This window comes from Triturus cristatus, chromosome 7 (genome assembly GCF_964204655.1).
Source record: "Triturus cristatus chromosome 7, aTriCri1.1, whole genome shotgun sequence".
In the NCBI taxonomy this organism is placed as follows: Eukaryota; Metazoa; Chordata; class Amphibia; order Caudata; family Salamandridae; genus Triturus; species Triturus cristatus.
In genome coordinates, this window is record NC_140590.1 from 117,497,782 (window position 1) to 117,520,452 (window position 22,671).

The following is a 22,671-nucleotide window of genomic DNA, read 5'->3' on the forward strand; positions in this document are numbered from 1 at the left end:
CAGCGCGAGCACTGTTCTGATCTACTATCCAATCAGAGCGCGGTCTGTATGACGTCAGCAGTCGCTGCAGTCGCTCCTGCTCCTGTCTCCTGTCACTCGTCTACCCCTCCTTTACAAAACCTCTCAGTAGACTTCGTGTCAAATTCTACAAAATCTATTAGTTACAACATATAAACATCTCCATTGTCTGTTTCGCTAACCATAGAATAGTAAAGAAAATCTATTTCACAAGAATCCCGTCTCTTCCCTGAAACAGCGCTCACTTCTGCTCCACTACGGAATTAATACTCTTGTTGACACAGTAGCACATCCCTCTACTCTGCCCTTCTAACATGCATCCATTAACTGTTTCCTCTAGGACTGCTCCAAAGAGTCTTACAATCAATTAAATGCTCATACATTCACGCACTTTCATACAAGAAAATATAGTACATACACACAGAATCCTGCTTTTCCCGAGAACAGCAATCAGTCTGCCCTACTACAGAATTAGAACACACGTTAACCAAACAGCGTTTACCTCTGCTCAGTCCTTCAAACAAGCTCAGAGAATACCTATTACTTCTCTAGCGATAAACTTTAACGGCAAACCTTACGGATCCCTGGGACTTAAGACCAGAGTTTCACAGATAACCTTCGCTATCATACACACTCCTTTTATACCAGAAATATATCCCTAATAGTAACACACGACGATGTCACTGATTCCGAACCCAGACAATGTGACGCGCAACTTCAATTGTCACACGTTTCTCCTGCATACGTACAGGACCAACAATCCCGTCTTTCCCGAGAGCAGTATATACTTCCCTCTGCCCTACTACGGAACTGCTACCAGCTCCCAAGTTCCAGAAGCACCACATAAAACTCAATACGACGACTCCAACATATAGTATTAGTACATATACCAACATCAATCAATAATCAATGAATCAAAAAGCCAATGTACAAGCAATCTAATCAGATCAAGACAATAATCAAAACCATCAAATTCTGCTACCAGGAAATTGCTGCAGATCAGGGCATACAAATTCTCCCTACTTCCACGGATAGAGTAAATTCACAGATACACGCACATGCACTCATCACACACTTGGGCCCATTTCACTCACATACACTCGATTACTCTATCAGCACTAAACATGGAGAGAGAAAACTCCTAAACACCCTTTATCTACAGTAAGGTCAATGCGATCAGATTGTTACTGTCCTGAGTCATGATTTAAACAACAATCCACAATTCATCACATTAGAGTACTCAATAAACAACAAGAAATAACCACCAACACAGTGATTCATAAATGATATTTTATCTAAAATTAGTTCAAATGAAAGTCAATCAAAACAAAATCATTATTCTCATAGTTACCTATTCTAGCTAAATGTCATAAATGGGTCAGGACAGGTCTCTCAGTAGAAGTTTCCCGAGTCGCCGTCCTCACAGCATCGATCCTCACCAACACAGGTTTGGGAAGAAGTGGCCTTAGACCCTCTCTAGGCTAACAATACTTATAGCAAATCTTTCAAAAATAATGCAACATAAAATGTTCTGAATATCCGTTGAGCCGCTGAGCAGAGCGAGCAGGAAAGGATGTAGCATCGCTACATTTGGAAAACCTCCGCTCAGAAAAATCACAAAAATAAAAAGACGGAAGAAGGAAACTCGAGTTTGCAAATGTTACTTTTGTAAATAGTCTTCCTCGGAACCATAGCGAAACCACCACTGTAATCACAAAGTTCATTGTGGCTCTCTTTTCCTCCAAGGTTATTTGGATGTTTGCCTGGAGTCGCTGTCATCACGGAAACTTTCAAAACTCCAGCAGAAGCCATAGTCAGGTGACTTTCAACAAGGCCTCTCGTCATCTCATATTCACTCGAGCACAGGCTGTAAACGTCAGCCATCTTTTCTTAGGCCACAACGAACCATCTTAATTGAAAGAAGCACAAACAACGTTACTACATCATCGCAATGATTAAACAGTGTTAATCCCACTAATACCCTTATGTGTATGTAATTATCTAGCCTTTTGCAACACAGTAAAGCATTAATACACATTATTTCAAAAGCGTTTTGTGCTTAAACAAACTGCACTTAGCAACATTCATTTAATTAAACCTGCACATTATTATTAAGCAACATATATGCATTCCCACGTGTAATTTCTCTTGTTAATTATGTTGGTTAGTCAGAATTTTCACACAAAACAAATAATTATTGATTATAGATTAGTATTTTTAAGTCTCAACATATAGACAAAACTGGAGCTTAAAAACCCGATAAATTTTCAACAGAAAACTCTGCTCCAGCACTGGCTCATGATTTACCCTTGGCAAAACATCTGAGGAGGGACAAGTCTTTTGGACACCTGCTCACCAACTTTTAATGTTCATAGATGTGGTCAACGTAGATGCATTCTCCCTTTCCTTTATGACCTATGAGGTCAGTTGTAAGTCAGGAGGAAAGCACAAGTCACTCAATCAGAATTTCTCTGTAGTACGGAGCCCCTTTGAGATGGTAGGGTAGATATTGTATGGGTCCTGTGCACTAATTCAGCCCGAGAGCATGGGTTTATCCTGGTTCTGGTGGATCATGCCACCAGGTTCCCTGAGGCCATAATCCTCAGAACAGTAAAAGCACCTACCCTGTGGGTTTTCCCAAGAAGCTGGTGCCTGATAGGAGGACTAACTTCACATTCTGTACATGAAGTCCATGTGGGATGAGTATGGAGTTACCTACAGGCTCTGCACATCATACCATCTCCAGACCTAAAGGCTGGTTGAAACGTTAATCCAGAACCACAAAGACATGATTATGGGCCTCTCTGAGCCTTTGAGATGAAAGTGTGACGTCTTACTCCTGTGCCTACTGTTACTTATAGGACCGTTCTTCATTGGAGTGTGTGTTTTATCCCATTTCAGCTCCTGTTTGGCCATCTTGTAATAGGACCTCTCAGTTATGCGAAGAAAGGGTGGGAGAAGGAGCCCAGGAAGACCTCACAGGCTGTAATTGACTACATGTGTGTCCTCATGTCCTAAATGGGGAATGGAAGCGGCCATTCTAAATCTAGAAGCCAGTCAGGAAGCAATCAAACAATGGTACAACCTGAAGGCCTCTCTGGGAGAGTGCCAATAGCTAGAATGTGTGGCCCATGAAACTTGAGGAACCCCAGGCCCTCCAGGACTGGTGGACAGAAACCTATGCAGTGAAAGTAAAGAAAAGTAAGGTCACCAATCTGGTGGGCCTACAGATTCTCAGGAACCATTTAAAGGGTCCTGCATATTAACAGACACAAGTCATACTTTAAGAGGTTTGAAATCACACTGCTCATAGTGACATGGTGTTCTCCTTTCACCAAGAGCAATGTGGCTCTCACTGTGATAGGGAAGCGGCTAAAGGACTGCCACCTGCAGCTGAAGCATTTTGCTTCACAATTCCTACTGACCCCTGGGTTAACCAACTGGTGCACCCATGACTTTAGCAGAGGAGACAGTATGTCAATTAAAAGTAAAATTTACAGGCTCTCAAAGTAAGGGCCAGTATTAAGGACATGGTTTAAAAAATGTTGGGCCTGGGAGTGATTCGTCATTGAGCCCATCAATCCCTGTTCTGGGCCAGTGGCACTGATGCCAAAGGCTACCCCATCAGGTGGAATTCCAGGACTGAGGTTCTGTGTAAACTGCCATTCAGTCTCCAAGACTGATGCACGCCCCATACCTCGAGCTGAGGAGCTCCTTAACAAGTCAGGGGCTGCCAAGCACTTAGGTATATTTGATCTGATATCAGGGTAATGACAGATTGCCCTAACAGACAATGCAAAGGGGAGTTCAATGTTCTCCACTCCTGAGGGGCTTTTTCAGTTCTGAGTGATTCACTTCAGACTGAAGAATGCCTCTGCCGGCTCTGAGCAACCGGTTTCTGGTTGGATGAAGTTCAAAGCCACCTATCTAAAACACACTGCTGTCTTCAGTTCCAGGTGGAAAGACCACCCGACCTATCTAGGGGTAGGGCATCAGGCCCTGCAACATGCAAGTCTGACTATCCAGGCCGGTAAGTGCCAGATAGGTCACGGTTCTGTGCTAAACCTGGGGTACCAAGTTGGTGGGGAGACACGAGCAGCCTCTTCAGCCAAAGATTGAGACAATTATGGCCCTGGGAACCTCCCAAAACCCAAACCCAAGTGAGGGCCTTCTTGGGCTCACACGTTACTCCCACATGCTTAAAACAGGTTATAGGGGCACTGTTGCACCCTCACTGAACTCATCTACAAGAAACAGCCCATAAAAGTGATCTTGATAGAGAGGTGTCAAAAGGCATTTGACACCCTGAAAGAGGCATTGTGCACTGCACAGGTCCTCAAGGCTCCTGAGGCAGAACAAAGCCACAGCTCTTCCAGTGAAAATACCCTACTCAATGTAGGGACATTAGTTTTGGGATTTCAACATTTTACATTTTTTTCATTTGCACATGTTCCACTTCAAAACATTAAGCACCCCACCTTATAAGGTGCTCGATATTTAAAAGTGGAACACTTAGGGATTATTTTGACAGGTCTACATGGCAGGTTTTCGGTTGCTGCAGTCCGGCTATACAGGATAGGCCTGAAGTCATGTCTTCACTGTAACTGAAGTGGATAGCACAATCAGTCCTGCAGTCCACAAATGAGATTTAACTTTCCATGCCATGGGTGCATTTCCACCTCATTTACTATGGCCTTATAGAAAGTTACATGTGCCAATGATGATTAAAAGCCAGTTTTGACATGTATAAAGGTGGAGCACAGGCACTTTACTCCTGGTGTGGAGTTGTAAATCCAGCAAAATGGAGTAGGCAAAAAACAGGGGGGAATCATGCCAAAAATGGCAATTTCCAGATGCATATCTGCTTAGTGGGGTAATTAAACAATTTGCAAGAATTTAAACAATGACAGCCCAGAGTTATAAACTTAACTGACTACTGACAACAGATTACTTGGCAAACTCTTCAGCATCACTAATTCGAATCATTATGCAGCGAAAGGCTTACTAATGTTCATTGGTCCACTCCTGCATCCCACAAAACTAGTTCCTCTGATCCTCACCTGAAAGTGTATGGAAAATTAGGAATCGCAGATCAGAAACTGCATGAACTTCAACTGTAACATTTGAAGTTGTTTGCTGAATTACATTCCTGGTGCTGCCGGTGCTCTATGATCCCGGTCTGGTCTGTAGCAGCAGGTCTGTAACAAACAACACCGGGCAAAGATATTACCCCGCTACCTCCATCAAGTGCAGGCTCCTTGCAATTTATTTTACTGTACTCTTCTTGAAAACTTATGCAAAGTTATCAATTCCACTGGAGGGCGGGGACACCTCACTGTTTATGTGATGTTCTTCTGCAGTGATGAAACAGCATTTTAAGGTAAGAGCACCTAACCCCAATCTGCAACTGTTGGTGCAGACTTTGCTTTTTTAAATTAATACATCTCTGTCATCTTCAGTATTTACAATTTGGAGAAAGGTGTCAGCTTAATCTCTCCATCTTTTTTCAGTTAGGAGCTAAATCGCAAGCATTTTTGCTAAAGCTTTTTCATATCCTTGGTGTTATGAGAGTGATCAGTGCAAACAACTATTATCATTGCATCATAAAAGCACCTTTGGGGAAATGGTAATAAATGACAAGAAAAGTAGTACATCTTTTTTGTGCTGACTTTAGTTATAGTGGTGAAGGGCTTTGTTGTTATTTGTTTTGTTCTGCTTACTGCACTGTGTTGTACTCGGTTTGTTACTTTGCATTTTATTTTTGCTAGTCTTCCTATGTTTTTGTTGTGTTGTTAGTGTGTTGTGTGATATGTTATTTTCTCGTGTTCTGCTTGGTGATTTCTTTATAGACGCCAACGCATACAGCTACACATTCAGCAGCTCATTCCTTTTTATGTTCCACTGGAAAACAGCCAATTACCACTGTCCATGGTTGTACCACTCTAGCTATTCCACTGTTTAAGACCCTAGTCATCCCAATCCTGTGGGAGAGACACCAGGACCTAAATTAGCACTTCCAGGCTCACCATGTTTTAAGGCTCTAGATTTTCATCTAACAGGATAAATAAAATCATTATTTATCACACTCAATGACCAGTAACAAAGCATTAAAAAAAACATGATTCTAGAATGGAGCAGAGGCTGTCCTCATAGCTTTATCTGTGAGACAATAGCTACAGCACTAAACATCTCATGGAATTTGAATCATCATGGGCCTTATCCCTAGATGTTGTGGATCCTTCACTAAAGTTATGAACACTCTTTGTGTTTGTGATAGAATCACCCTGGGCAGACATGCCATGAGAGTTTATGCATTTAAAAATGCAAGATCTTTCCAGCGGACACACACAGATAAGCATAGCTACAGCAATTACTGGTTCACCATTGAAAAGATCACACACTCTTGATGGACTCTTCCGATGGACACTTTTCAGAAAGCTCAATCTAAGATGCCAGGCAAGATAGGATCAGTATGAATAACAAGGGGACCCGATCAGGTAGCTTTGGACCTCGGGTGATTGCGTATTTTAAAGAACAAAGGTCCTTAGCTTAATAGTAGATAATAAACACATTTCAACATAGACTTCAATGAGAGCTATGGAAAAACTTCCAATGTCCAGCCGGACAGAGGAACATTTATTTAGAACAATACAAAAGGATTTAGACAAAGTGAAGACCACACAAAAAATTAAACAAGGGCACAATCCTGTTTCGAGTTTTAAAAGAAGAGAAATAAGAAGAAAGCAAAAATAGCAGGCACAAACTTTGGGAGCGAGTAGTGGCTTACAATACAGTAAAATCTTGAGTAAGCTCTAACCAACAGTAACCACAAAACAATTTTCACAATGGATAAAGTGCGGTACTGTTTGAAAAGTCGAAGTTTCGATCCCTAGCTCCTAATACAATGGGATCATCCTCAGGACTACCCAATATACAATTGCCTGATATAATTTTTGACGCCTGTGGGATTTAAAACAGGAAAAAGGGGAAGAGAGAAAACATAATAAGGTCCACCATTAATATCGAGGTAGCGTATCAGCATCATTAGAAATTGTAAAGAACATATGTATGGTCTATGTATGAGAAAGGGAAAGGAACAAGACATAGTGGCACATGCAGTAGTGAATAAGTGCATGTGTTGCATCGGTGAGCAAGCAAGGTGAAATGCTTTCTGAACAAAAGTGACGAAATTGCACAGATCTGGCGTCGGGCTAGGCCATGAAGACTAGGTGACGAATTATCAAGGACAGACGGCGCAGTGGAAGTCGGCAACAACGAACTGACAAGGATCGTGTGCATAATGCGGAAGGGTCAAGCGTTGAGGGTATGCTGTCGGAATGGGTCGTCGTGCCATGTTAAGACACGTCCTATGAAGCTTATTAAAGAAGAGCAACAAAAGGAGTGAGGAAAAGGATTGCGTCTGCTCGTGAGAGTGGCGGCGCAATTGTGGGCTATGAAGCGATCTTGTAATAGTGAAGAAGGGTTGTGGATCATTAGGTTGCGAAACGCCGCCGTGAAGGTGTTGTAGGCGTGCTCACTGAAGGCAAAGGCTGACCTTATGGTTGGCTCATGGTGTGCCATAAAATGGGAAAGGTAGCCCGTGGTGCTGCGTTGATTAACCTGGGAACAAGGGAACAGGAAAAATGAGCCATTTGCGTTGAACCCGTCATGTGCAAGGGGAGTAAGGAAGCGGAAGGAAGGGTACCTTGGAAAGGGGTATTCTACCCGTAGTCAGGGGGATGGAGATCAATGCTTGATGCCCGGCTGGGCAAGGCGTCTGAAGGAGTGACATACGATGCCTAGCAGCAAACAGTGGCTGCTGGTGTCAGTAGAGCTGTGGGAACGGAACTGAGCGTTAAAATAGGAATACCTATGAGGTAAGCCTTGGAGGCTTACCTCAATGGAGTCTCATTAGATCGGGGCGGGGGGGCCGTCCGGTCTGTCGTTCCTTAAGGCATAATAGCTGGAACGGGTAAAGAAAATTGACATGATGTATATATAGGAGCTACAGCCTCCAAGCTTTGCGTGAGAATAGACGAGGGACTAGGCACTCGTTGCAGGCGCCGATGTGGCGGCCATTTTAGAATGGGGTGCAAGATTGGCGGACATCTTGGAGAGGTGAAGGGGAGTTACGGTGAATGACGCTAAGTGCTGAATAGAGGGGAAAGTCATCATAAGTGCAGCGGTGACTCGGTACTTAGTTCTTTGGGTGTATGAAAACAATTTAGAATATGGTCTTAAATGGTACATAATTACAATGATGTTAATACGAAAGAAGTACATGCAGTAAAATTGATTGGCATTACATACATATTTGATCAGTGTTAAAACAAGTAAAGAATGGAATAACATACGGTCCAGTTTGAATAAGGAACAGAGTTTGGTGCTTACAGAGGGCTGGCCCAGTCGTCTGTTCTGTCGGTCTAATTTTGAACATGTTTGCAAATCGGAAGCAGTGTCTATCATGAAAATGAACAACATTACATTCATATTATACTTGTTAATGATGGGAGAAACTTCCAAATTTCTATAAAGAACAATGTTTGGTGCTTAAAGCAAGGTTGTCCAATCCTCTGTTCTATTAAGCCCATTGCGTATTGAATCAAAGAGAATGATTGATTTAAGTTCCTCTTTGTTAAGCAATTGAGTCATGTTTCCACCCCTTTGGGGCAATTTCAAGACTTTGAGAACTGTCCAACGTATGTGGTCCTCGTTGTGATTAGCATCAGAGAAATGGTCAACAAGGGGTGCATTTGGTGTCCTACAACGGATGCGACTTCTGTGTTGACAGATCCTGGTCTTGACTCTTTGCGTTGTTTGTGCAATGTATACTTTCTGGCATGGACAATGAATAAGATAAATCACATTGGATGTGTTGCAGTTAGAGAATGATTGCCAATGCACTGTAAGGTTCTTAAAAGTAAAGCTTTTACCCTCAATAGTAAACAAACAAACATTGCATCCACCACACTTTGAATGCCCAATGATGGGGGATAGACCCCAGACAGTGTCGAGAGTAGAGGCGTTAGGAGAGACAGGTAATGCAGATCTGATCAGGTGATCCTTCAAGTTTTTACTCTTTTTGAATGCGAATAAGGGTTTGTCAATGTTAAGGCTACCTGCATTCAAAATGGGCCAGTGGTGCAATATCATTTTCCTCAGCTTGTTAGACACAGGGGAAAAGGTTGTGACACATGCAATTCTTTGTAGTTCTTTTTTAGGTTTCAGGGTCAGCAAGACTTCTCTGGGACAATACCAAGCTCGTTTGGATGCATTTTTCACAATTCTTTTGGGGTATCCCCTGTCTTTTAGTTTTGAGGCAAGAACAGTTGCCTCTCTGAAGTAGTCAGCCTTACGTGAACAATTTCTCCTGATTCTAAGAAATTGTGAGTAAGGCAGAGAGTCCCTTAGGGCCCTAGGGTGATTGCTGGTGTAGTTAAGGAGGGTATTGCGCTCAGTGGGTTTACGGTACAAGCGTGTTAGTAGCTCACCATCAGAATGAAAAACCATCAGGTCTAGAAATGCGATGGAGTCGCTGTCAGTGGTGATTGTAAAGGACAACCCTGAGTAATTATTGTTCATCCAGTGTAGGAATTGGCGTAGAACAACGATGTCTTGTCTCCAAATAATAAAGATATCGTCGATGTATCTGCGCCAAAAACCAATACCTGGAAAAAAGGGGTTTGTTGGAGTCAGAATGACATTAGTTTCCAAATGATCCATGAAGAGCACCGCTAGATTTGGGGCAAAAATAGCTCCCATAGAAGTGCCCTTAATTTGTTGATAAAAGATATTGTTAAACATGAAAAAATTGCGAGTAAGACATAGTTCTAGAAGTTGTAGGATGAAATTACTTGGAACAGCATGTGGGCGTGGGCGTGAGTCCAGTGTCTTTTGTATTACCAGAAGGGCAGCCGTCTGTGGTATATTTGTGTACAGAGACTCCACGCCCATGGTGCACAGAGTCTCCGACGTGGGATTGTAGGGGTGGTGTTCAATCATATTTATCATTGCCATTGAATCTCTCACATAACATTGGGTGGCTGGAATGAAATCTTTAATGAAAAAATCCACGTATGCTCCAAGAGGTTCTAAAATAGAACCGCAAGCGGATACGATTGGTCGCCCAGGTGGATTGGTTGTATCTTTATGAATTTTTGGGAGCGTGTATATTACAGGAGTACGTGGTGTTTTTACGTTCAAGAAATTGAATTCCTTTTTTGAGAGGAAGCCAGCATGGAGCCCCTCTGTAGTAGTCTTAAGGATCAGTACCTGTATGCCTTTTGTGGGATTTGAAGCCAACCTCATGTAATGATCCTTGTTATCTAGTTGACGTTGGATTTCTGCTATATAAGCCGTTTTTTCTTGGAGCACAATGCCGCCTCCTTTGTCTGCACTTTTGATTATCAGGGTGTCATTTGATTTGAGGTGATTGATTGCTTGTTTTTCTTTAAGTGTGATATTGTAAGGAATGAACCTTTTATTACTCTGTAGGGGGGATAGGTCCTCGAGAACCATTTTTTCGAAGGTGAGTATTTCTGTGGGTATCATACCTGCGGATGGCAGGAAGGTTGATGGGGGCCGGAAAGGTGTATTAGCAATATGGCCTGGTGTAGGGTGCAGCTGGAAGAAGGCTTGTAGGCGGATGCGTCGAAAAAATCTAAGGAGTTCCGTTTGCAGATCCATAAATTAGGTGGAACTGTGGGAACAAACGATAATCCTTTTTTAAAGAGGGAGAGTTCGTCTTTAGCCAATGAGTAGGTAGAGAGATTAAAAATGGGAATAGTGTCGATGTACTGATCTGTGGAGTGACCTGTCGTTACCATTGGTAAAAATTGTTGCGGGTCCTCCTCTCCCCTGGTGGGTTGTACCACCGCTGAGTTTTCTTCACTCTGCCGCGTTGGGGCGGGTCTTGTGGGCCCCTGGCTAAAAAAGTATTCTGATGTGAACCTCCACGTCTTGTGGTGCTGCTGCCCTCTCCGGGTCAGAACTATCTGATGAGTCTGCAGAGGTGTCTGAGAAGCCTACCAGATTCTGGCGTCTATTATAACGACCCCACGGGCGGTTATTCTGATGAGTGGAGTAGGATCTATTAGTGTAAAAATCTTTGTGTAGGTAAGGGTAGGTGGTCTCTACACTGTAAGTTTTTATGTCTTTCTTGATTTTGTTGGCCTTTTTGTTCTGCTCAATTCTGTGAAAATCTGCGAATGTTTTTTCAATCTGTTCCAATAATTTTTTGCCTTCAGTAGTGGGGTTTGAGTCTTGGATCTGTTTGAGGATGTCTGAGATCTCTGTTTCTAGAGTTTTGAGAGTTTCGGTGGCGATGTCAATTCCAAGCACTAACCAATGGCGTGAGCAGGTGGTTCCAATATAGCTAAAATTGGATATATACTTGGGATTGTCAGTGAAGATTCCGGGAATCTTGCGTACCTGTAGACCTAGGGAAATGACTTCTGCCTCAAGGTAGTCTGTAAGCATCAGAATCACTAACTGCAAACGAACCTGCTTTTTCCTGAGTTTCTCAAGTTGGTCTGGTATTGAAGTATTAGATGGGGTGGGTATATCTGAAGTGTCAGATAGTAGTGATGGGCCTGAACAGAGCTGTTTGATGTAATCATCCATGTATAGCGGTGCGAAAGCTGACATGCTGTGGTGTACAAATGGGGACAGTAGAGAAGGGGTGGAAAGATAGGGGATAGAGAACACTCAATACTAGGTTGGCCCAACCAGGACTCGGTTGGGAGGGGTAGAAAACCCTTGCAATCCAGCGATTGCGCTAAGTCACAGTATGAATAACAAGGGGACCCGATCAGGTACCACTGTGAATCCATGTGTAGACAAGGTGGCTGTCTTATTATAGATTTTCTGTAATCACAAGAAAACACATTACAAGATGGCTGTCATGCTTCCAAAAACATTGGCAAATCCAACAGCCTTTTGCTCAAATGTAAAGGCAAGAGGTTTGGGTTTAACAATGTGTGTTTAGTTATAGGTTTATTTATAATGCCATGCCATGATCCCGGTACCCACCTAGAAGCTGTTTTCAACTGAAACTAAGGACTCCGGTGACTACACATGAGGCATATTTCTGACCAGCCATAAAAGCTGGAATATTGTCTGGATCTGTTCCGCCTACTTCAATGATTTTGTCACATCTTCATTGGTCTATTGGTTACTATTTCGAGACTACTATCATCCGCTCACTGCAGATTCGGTCTATCAATAGTGGGCTGCTCATATAGATCTGTTACATATTTTCACCTTACATACATGCCAACTCTCCGATTCAGGCCGGAGACTACCGATTTCAAGGCTAGTCTCCCGCCTCCCGATTCCTGTATGTAGAAACCTGATTCGGATTACTGAATCATGATACGCTGGAAACAAGGCAAAGTGAAATGTTGATGCCTGTCACACAAGCTCCCATCTGCCCTCCAGAAATGTCCTCTGACATCAAAGGTTAACGCTTTGTAATTAATTTTTGGAGGGGGAGATAACAGTATGTGCTAGACCTTAACATTTTATTTTTGTCAGTTTCATATGGTGCATACAAAAAAAGAGTTTAGAACTCTGTTTTTGTTTGTGCTATGTTATTAAATTGCCAAAAATGAAACGCTCATTCTTTCTCACCATACATGCCAATAGACCGATTCAGATTGCCTCTGCTTCAATTTAAGTCAATGGGGAAAATACATTCTTCTGACTATTTTTTTTTTTTTTTTTTTAATCTCCCGCTTGCCTGCTCTAAAATCTTGGCAAGTATGCCCTTATGGGTTCAAGGATTTCTATCTAGCGTGCATGTTTTTTAGTAAGCGTCAAAACCCTCTATGGTGGCCTTTCTGTAAATTTTTCTATTTCACCGTTTAAAAAAATTGATTATGTACTTGCTCATTCCTGCATATCACAAGGGAAATAAAAGCTTTGATTATAGTGAGATGAACTGACATCATAATTAAACTTCCAACTTTCTGCATTTGAAATAATCTTGAGATGTTTAGTGATCAAACCCGGTACCCTACTGTATGAGGCTGTATCCTTACTCGTGAATGGCTCACAAGTACATTACTATGGTTACCTAAGTACGACGCCCAACACGCGATGGGCAAGCCTTCTAATAAAACCAAGATAAGTCGTAACTGATCTAGGGTGCTTGTAAGGGCCTGGCCTGGCAGTTTTGGCGGATCTGTTCCAATGGGAGCAGGACCAAGATTTCATATGACTGGCCTCTGTCTGACATGCCACTGTAGGCAAAAGAATGATGTCATGGAATGAAGTTCTGAAAATTACAAGTACCTGAGATTAATTCAAGTATTACACTCATCACTTATTTGGATTACCTGAGTAGGTGGAATATCCTTTAATCGTTAATTCTTCATGGCTCAGTAGCTCTTTCACCTACAAAATCAATATTTTATATTATTTTAGATTTAGTCATCCAGTTAATTATTTGTGTTTAATCTGCCTAGTTGCGAACCCAAATAACTTTAAATCTCTAGTGGATATATTTTTAAGGAAGGGATCTGACCAAAGGTCGAGACAATTTTCTTTTTATCGTTTTTTAATGTTTAAACCTTGCCTAGTGCTGGGTAGATACAAAGCATAAGGACAATTTAAGTTAATGATTCTGAGCTTGAAACCTTCACCCCTGGTCTTTCCACCACTGAAATCACCGTAAGATTGGTCCACCTCTCTGTTTACATCTTGCTCGTTTGGGTCATTTTTAGGTCGTGCCTGGGCAGCTCATGCACTGCTCTGCGGGCCATGCTGTGTTGGAGTATGTACTTGAAGGCCCGCCCACTCTCTGCCCATATTTGTCATTGGCTTGTGTCATTGTCCTTCGTAAATGTTGGTGTCTGATTCGTTAATAGGCTTGTTAGTCTCCCCTTAGTACTTCTTTGCCTTCATTTGTAACCTCCCATGAAGACTGGCCCTTTTACTTTGGCTGTTACATAGTACGTCCTCTTTAGTCTGTATGCACTATTTTCTTTAATGAGTTTCTCTTATTACAGGAGGGTCTCTCATGCGCGCAGTTGTGACCACCGGCTTGTTCATTTAACTCGGCTTGTTCATTTAACTCGGGGAGACAGAAGGGGGCAACTCAGCGATGCCTTCAAGCATTTGGAATGCAATAGGTCTTGCATTTGCGAGAGTTTAAGCTATTGGCATTGTAAATTACAATGCCTTTTATTTATGTTTAAAAAAAAAACATAAATAAAGGCATGGTCGTTTTCAATGCCAATAGCTCAAACTCGAGTAAAGGTGAGACCTATTGCATTGCAGATGTTTGCTTTGCCAGTAAAGGGGTGATTGATTCGTGCAGCTATCGAGGTACAAACAGTCACTATTTGTTAATTTTTCTAGATTTGAAACCACCGGCTTTGGTTTTCCATTGCTGAAACCGTTCTGAGATACTGCTGAGTTGTTCTCTGTTTTCCTATTACCTTTTCACTTAGTTCAGGCATTAAGCACCTTTGTTTGGGTTAGTTTAGTGGAAAGTTTGAAACTTTTGTTTTTTAAATAGTTTAACATGCTAAAACGAAACTTCACTCCTGTTGCCATCTGGCTCAGAGTTTCTCAATCCTCGAAGGCTGGTGTGGTAGAGAAAGCTCCGGGTGTGCTGTTAAGTCTGGGCTATCTGCGTGGGTGTTTGTTCCTTTATGTTCCTCTCCGTTCGTGATACGAGTTTTGTGGTTTCACGCATGGCTCTGTTGGTTGTTACTTCCCAGAAGGGCTTTTAAAATGCATTGTAATGATGGCTCATCCGCAGCATCGTATCCATTAACGAAGAACCAAGAAGAAACAGGCCTCACTGGTCTTTAAAATACAATTTACTCGTTCATGAGGCTTTTGTTGTGTATTCACCCCTTCTTGCAGCCACTCTGCCTATGGCTGGAAGACTTAGCCCCCCCCCCCGAAATCTTTTTCAACCCCCCCCCCTCCCCACCCCCCGAAATTTGGGTCTAGTTGCCCGCCTGGGGAGGATGTTTCAATTTATTTAAAGCAATGATTTGATATCGTTTCCTTCAGCTCGCCCTCTTTGATGATTTCATTCTCCAATAAAACCTAGATTTAATTTCTGCTTTTAACAAGGGAGGGGGGGGCGGGGGGGGGGACATACGTCCACCAGCCTCGCCCTCCTCCTCCTGTGGCTTCTGTAGCCCGAGTTCACTGGTTCTTTGTTATCAGTTGGTGGTGGCCGGCCAGGACTGCCTGTTTCCATCATCTCTCCCAAACACATCTTTCGCCTTATCTTCATATGTTTTTGTTAACAGAATCTTTATTAAGAGCCTTGTTATGTGCGTCCTGTCATGTTAGGAACACCGGTCATCATTTCTTCACCATTTCATTTTCTAGCCACTTACTACTTTACCTTTCAATTTCCGTAAATTGGCCTGAACATCTACTCCTGGCATCTTCAAAATCTTATTAAAGTTTCCACAAAAAAAAAAAATATTTTTTACCTTTCCTGATAAGTGTCACCACTGCGAGATTGAAAACAATTGGTTTACTTGGATTATTCGCTTGTTTAGAATCAATTGACACGGGTCTGGTCTTTTTCCGTCGGTCAGTCGACCCGATGGGCCAGTCTTGACGAGCTGGCACAAAGGAGAAGCTTCCACAATCCTGTCACGACCTGCACCTGGAGTGACACGCATACGCGCAAGCACGCGCGCGGGCACACACACACACACACACCTCTGAGAACTGGTGTGCTGGAGTCACAAGGAGCCAGGGGATGCAGCTAACACTCTCTGGCTACGGCCTGCACCTGGAGTGACGCACGCACGCACGCGGGCTCACACACCTCTGAGCATAGGTCGGCAGCCACTCTCTGGTTAGGGCCTGCACCTGGAGTGACACACGCACTCACGCACGGCTCACACACCTCTGCTCTGAGCATAGGTAGGTCGGAGTCACAAGGAGCCAGGGGATGCATCTAACACTCTCTGGCTACGGCCTGCACCTGGAGTGACACACGCACGCACTCACGCACCGCTCACACACCTCTGAGCACAGGTGTGCTTGAGTCAGAAGGAGCCAGGGGATGCAGCTAACACTCTCTGGCTACGGCCTGCACCTGGAGTGACACACACGCGGGCTCACACACCTCTGAGCACAGGTAATCCGTAGTCACAAGGATCCAGGGGATGCAGCTAACACTCTCTGGTTAGGGCCGGCACCTGCAGTGACACGCAGTCACGCACGCACGCACGCACGCAGGCTCACACACCTCTGAGCACAGGTAGGCTGGAGTCAGAAGGAGCCAGGTTCTGCAGCTTCTCCTCTCTGGTTACCGGCCGCACCTGTATTCCATGAGGACTCTTACCATCTCTCTCCTGCACCACTAGATCTTAAAGTTCACCAACATTTAAGAATGAAACTGCAGCATAGGGGTACTAGTCTGTGGTGCCAAAATCCACAGTGGGCCGGACGGGCATGAGAGAGGAGAGGGCAGGAGAATTGTCAGCCAATCCTCCTTGAGTCACACCCAGGCCCCATCCCCTGATCATCTCTCCACTGAACCACTAGATGTTGAAGTTCAGAATACTTTAAAAAACTCAAAAAGAGCAGCAGGAGCGTTTCATTGTCCCAAAGTTCACTCTCTGTGATGGCAACACAGGAAGGACAAACTGAGAGGATGTTTGTCAGAGCTGTGGAAGAGAACACATATGTGCCCTGTCAGTCACTCTACTCTTCGCTGTAAACACATGCGATGCACAGGGGGCCATAAGTGAGGTCTACATCCTCACTACACAGAGAGAAACAAAGAAACAAATGCAACCTTCTGTCACAGTCTTTCTAAATGTAGAAAAGATTTCCAGAGGAAAAGTGAAGCAGCTGTGTCTGGTGACACTAGATGAACAATGACACAAGAGCACTTCCGAAGTAAGTGCGGAAGAAAAATGTCTGATCAACAGGCATGGTATTTATCATGTTATCAGAATGCGGATATATAAATATAGCGGTACAAAAGGGGGTGGTGATGGACGCTTGTTTCCGCTCCAGGGAAGGCATGGCTTGGCAGTTCGGGCTGGACTGTTCCCATGAGGCCCAGGGTCAGACTGATTTGCATATGGGCATGTCTGAACTGGGGTGGCAGAGTGGGCTAAAGAACGGTGATGGATCAAACCCAGATCTTTGACTGGGTGTGAGTGTTTGATTGGTTCTGATGCTCCGTCCATCACCACCCCCTTTTGTGCCGATATATAAATATAAGTATACTTATCCTAGTGATGACTATTTGTATAGCCCGCATTAGACCTGGCATCCTTGGCGTGGTTTCCCCTGACTTTTTGTCTTCTGACCCCCCGTTTTTCTAACTTCATTTTTTGCAAGCTTTAGGATTCTGGGCACTTTACCACTGCCAACCAGTGCTAAAGTGCATATGCTCTGTACTTTAAAGATAATAACATTGACTTATCCACAATTGACATATCTAATTTACTTATAGGTCCCTAGTAAAGTGCACTACATGTGCCCAGGGCCGGTAAATTAAATGCTACTAGTGGGCCCGCAGCACTGATTGTTCACCCCGCTTCAGTAGCTCCTCAAACATGTCTCGGGCCTGTCCCTGCAAAGCCTGTGTGGGCAGTTTAAACTGCCATTTCGGCATGGTAAGTAAATCTTCTTGCCAGGCCCAAACCTTCCTTTTTATTACATATATCACCCCTAAGATAAGCCATGGACAGCCCTAAGGGCAGGGTACACTGTATTAAAAAAGTAGGGCATGCACTTTTAAGTTTTGTGTGTCCTGGTAGTGAACTTCTCTTAAAATTAGTTTCACTAATGGACCTGCTAAATACATCCTTGTTTCTCCAGGACCTTGCTGGCTTGCGTCCTGCTTTAAAGTCTCAGCGCCATCAAAGACTTCCTTCACTCCGCTTCAGCTGCTGGACTCTGCCGACAGTGAGTTCTGTAGCTGTTTTTCTACATGAATCGACACAGTGACAGCTTTGTGCCAATTAGAACCGATGCCGTGCCCTTCAACGACGACGCAGCACAGATTCAAGAACTTCTCAGCGTGACTTGCAGATGACGCGGGACCCAACTGCGAGGCTCGATGATGATGATGATGCAGCACCTGCATCATAAGGGGTTCGAAAACGATGTGGGACTCGACTGCAAGGCTCGACAATGACGCATATTTTCAACTGCATGGATCAACGTCGACGCTTGCTGCATCCAAGGCACATTTTCAGTGGGCCCTATGTGGGTCCTATAGCCAGCCTGTCCTCCATTATGGGTGACCTCAACTTTGAATCTACTCCAGTCCAGCGCGACCTCAAATAACCATTAAACGCCATTGGCTTTTAAGCACTATATTGCAGTTTATTCTTTAAAAACTCATATGTCAATTTCTACCTATTGGAATTTTGTCATTTTGGTCTTGTTTTACTCAGATACATATTCTCAATTTTCCTTAACTGGTGAGGAGTTGTTTTGTGCTCTTTGCACTGTGTTACTATAGGTAAAGTTTTTACACAAATACTTTACAGGATGGCTCTTAAGTTAAGCCTGACTGCTTTGTGCTAAGCTACCAGATAGTGAGCACATGTGAATTTAGGGGGTATATCTGACTTACCCTGTAGGAAGGTGGAATCTGACTATATGGTTGCCCCCATTTGTTTCCTGGTGTTTTTCTGGTTTATGACTTAGTTGTGTTGTAAATTGGCAGCGATTGGATTAGCATTAGCGGAATCCATCTTGTATTTAGAGGCTATCTTGTCCATTTTGTGGAATCCATTTTGTATTTCTGGCAGCCATTTTGTTTGCCATGTGCTGCCATGTGCTCACCATGTGCTTTGTCCTCCCTCAGTGTTGACTGCTCTTGTAATCTGCCTAGAAACGAACTATATTTAGCATCTTCCACCTTTGCACATGCCCAGTGAGTTTTCAGCTGTCCTTGCAGCTGTTAGTAGTATGTAACTGTCAGGATGTATTTACTAGCATTGGCAAACTGTTAACTCCTCCTACTTGTGGACTGTGCATTTCTATATGACCTTATATGTACATAAAACCTTCTCCTGTACTTGTACCGCCCTATTTTAAGCCCCTGTGTGGGTATAAAAGGACCATGCTCCTTCTGTTCAGTGTGCTACTTCATTCAATAGTGAAGGGTGCTGTGTGAATGTAGTTCCACCTCATGAGGTTTATTAAACTTTGTATTTTCTATTCCAGTTTCTGTGTCAACTTCTTCCTATTGGTCTGAGGACTCTGTGCAGAGAAGGGCGAACCCCTTGCACTGGTAGGCCTAGCTGAGGTCTCCTTCTACAGTTGGACTGGGACCCTGCTATTCAGGGCCCCAGTCTATTTGCTTTCTCTGTAAAATGGTTTCAATGTGCATTAGGTACATTTCTAATTGGATTCTGGAGTGCATTATAACCCCCTCGTATATGGTATACTATGTACCTAGGGCAGAGGTACCTCAGAGGCCTACCAGGGGCTGAAGCATGTATTATGCCACCCCTGGGAAGCACTCCAAAATGACACCACAGGTCTGCTACTGCAGCCTGGGTAAGGTGGTGCATGCACCCCTTACTGTGGTATAGGCTACCTATATCACTACCATTGCACACACATATAAAACCTATAAGTCACTCCTATAGCAGGCCTTAACAATACTGAAGGCAGAGTGCTTGGTTTTTATGTGAGAGGGCGCCCCTGCATGAGCAGAGCCCCTTTGCAACGTTCAGAGTACCTCCTCTGATGCTGTTTGTGGTGCAGCCTGACCATATACTCTTAAGTGCATTATAACCTCGCGGTAAATGCTAACTTTGGACTGGCTGCACAGAAACATGTCGTGTTTGGTGTCAAACGCTGTGGAATACTACCCCTCCCCCGCCAGTTCTGGCGGCGGGGGTAGCATTCCACCCTTCTAGAGGGAGAGACATGTTCACACTGGTCTACCCCGGTAGGACTTTCTACAGCCCTGGCATCACAAAATGGATGCCTCTGCCACAGACATGGGTCTGGCCTCCTGCTGCTGACCGAAACTCTGGCAGGGGAGGTTGACTGTGCCAGGGAGGTGTAACCACCTTCCCAGACAGGCAGATGTGTATTGGGGCTGGGCGGGAGCACTCTCTGGTGCTTTGAAGTCCTGCACTGGGGGCACACTTGGTGTCCCTGTGCGTAGTCCAGTTCAAACCGGTTGCAGAGGCTACCTGCCCCTGTTCTGGCACAAAACTGGACAAAGGAAATGGGTGTAACCACCCCTCTTTCCAAACCCTCCCATAGGTGGGTCCCTAGAGTATGTCCAACCCCCAAACTTTGTATAAGAATGGGAACCCAGTCCTTGCGACTTTAGATTACCCTGTACGAAACTCTGCAACATATATCCTGGACCTTCGATGTTCTACTTTAACTAGAAGACTGAAGAAATCTCCCTTGGGGTCAAGGAGTGACTCCCCTGCTTGGCAGGCACCAAAGAAGCAACTGACTGCTCTGCATCGCTGAAGTTCCTGCTGGACGCCGAAGTCTTTGCATCCCCAGAGGAAGATTTCCAGACATCCCCGAGGCTACCCTAAGTCCACAGCAAAGCTGAGGCCTGTGGCTATCGTGGGTGACGTGGAACCATGACCCCTGGGCACCGTGATGTTTTGCAGCTCCATCATCTTCCTGGTCCTCCTCAATGTTGTGCTTTGGGCTCTAAGTAGCCCCAGCCTTGAGCATCTCCTGCATCGAAGATTTCTGGCTTCCACTCAATGAGTGACCTGTGAGACAGTTTCCAGTGCAACCACTTGAGGCTCCGTCGCACTCGATAGCCCATTGGCTAGTAGGTCCCCACGAAGGCGACTCCTCTTCTGATTGGGCTTTTCTGGTTGCTCCAGATGTGCCCTGACTTACCCTTGCTGAGTGAGTCCCCCAGACCTTGCTGGTCTGCACCGCCGTCCTTTCTCTGATTCCAAGTGACTTGCCGTTGCCAAGGCTTGTTGGGTCCAATCTGGTCACCGATACTGCAGCACTTGACAAATTTTGTGGGACAGCTCGAATACAGCTCCTGGTTGTCATCGGCACCTCCTGGACCTCGTGGCTGAAGAGTCAAGACACCCATCAACTCAACTGAAGCACCCGACATCTATGGGCATTGGTCAATCGTGCCCTTGGTCACTGGTAAGTGACCCAGACTCTGTCCCCTCTGCTTTCAGGTTCCTTCCATCCTAGATCCAGGCTTGGATCACTTCGGACACTTCTCCCCTTCACGGCAGCAGCACTTCCTCGCCAGCTCCCATTGAAATCGATGTCGTGACCCGACACCAAAAGACACCTATGCAGCCGGCTTCCCTGGGTGAGGTAACACGAGTACTCTGGTGCTCCTGTGGGTGCTAGCCCCAGAACTTCCTAAGTCCAAAAGGGTTTGGTCCTGACTCATTTCTAAGTGTCCCTAATATTTAAATTTCCAACCGCGACATTGCACATAGAAGCTAACGGGAAACCCGCGGCTGTGTTCTCACACTGCACACTGGCCCTGTGGGTCCTCTGTGTCACTACCTTGGGTGGTTCCTTGGGGTCCCAGCAATACTACAGGCTCTAGGCCTTGTGTCTAATTCAGTCGTGGTTCTTATACCACTTTCTTGGTATATGGTTTGGTACGCCCCTAGGACCCAAATGTGTATTTGTGCTAATACTGTTCATTGCTAACTTGTAACTTAAGTACTTCAAACTCCAGTCTCATAAAGAGACTAGAGGGGTGTGTTTTATCTTAAATACATATATTTTAAATATATACCTGGTGTGGTTGTCCTTTCATTTGGTCATTCAAGAGATTATAGACTGGTAACACAAGCTGCTTTACATTCCATCAAGATTTAGCCTGAAGGCTGCTCTCCATAGCTACCACTAGGATAGCTTTCAATAAAGGTTGCTCTCCGTAGGTACCACTAGGATAGCTTTCAATAAAGGTTGCTCTCCGTAGGTACCACTAGGATAGCTTTCAATAAAGGTTGTCTTTAACCTATCACCATAAGGGGTTGTTTAGACTGATATAGGGTGCCCACTATAACTGGTGGACAGCATATATCAGGCCAACTTCTCACATACCCTGACCAGGATTGTGGTCCCTACTTGGACAGGGTGTAAACCTTTGCTAACTAGAGACCCAGGGGCATATTTATGAGCCTCTTGCAATGCCAGGGCATCACTTTTTCTCATACTACAGCAGCGCAAAACTTGAAATCATATATGTGAAGCCAAGCAAAGCAACTTCGCATGGCTTTGAATGATCTCAAATATATGGAGTATGGCAAGGCAGCACAAATCGCTGCGTTGCTTTACTCTGCACTTTGGAGACATTCCATGGGAGTTGAAGTGGGTGTTCCCATGCAACACCCATGGATTTTGATGCTGCCCAGATTTACAAAACCATGTAAAGCTGTGGAGGTTCCAAAACTTTACATCTCTCGAGGTGAGTAACGAGGACAAATCACTTAATTTCTCCTCATTTCTTCCTCTTTTCATCTCTGCTGCATTCTGCAGTACACAGAGAAAGAGGAAAACACCTCCCAGGTTTGCTTTTGTGCAGGAATGTTCCCCTTCCTGCACAAAATCAATCCAGGTGACAAACAGGCACTCTTGCACCATGGTGCAAGGGTGCCTGCATTGGCGTGAGGCTGCCGAAATGGCACCAACACTGGGGGAATGGACAGGAAGCACCGA

General features: G+C 44.3%; 1 long non-coding RNA gene across 1 annotated transcript in view; it reads right to left on the reverse strand.

Annotated features, from left to right (window-relative positions):
* Window positions 1–1,483: 1,483 nt before the first annotated feature.
* LOC146808980 (uncharacterized) overlaps window positions 1,484–22,671 on the reverse strand; it is a 93,665-nt gene continuing 72,477 nt past the window's right edge. Inside the window, exons 2-3 of the long non-coding RNA XR_014966301.1 lie at window positions 8,373–8,477; window positions 1,484–1,927 (exon numbers count right to left, since the gene is read on the reverse strand). This is a non-coding gene — a long non-coding RNA (uncharacterized LOC146808980). The remainder of the gene's footprint in view (window positions 1,928–8,372; window positions 8,478–22,671) is intronic.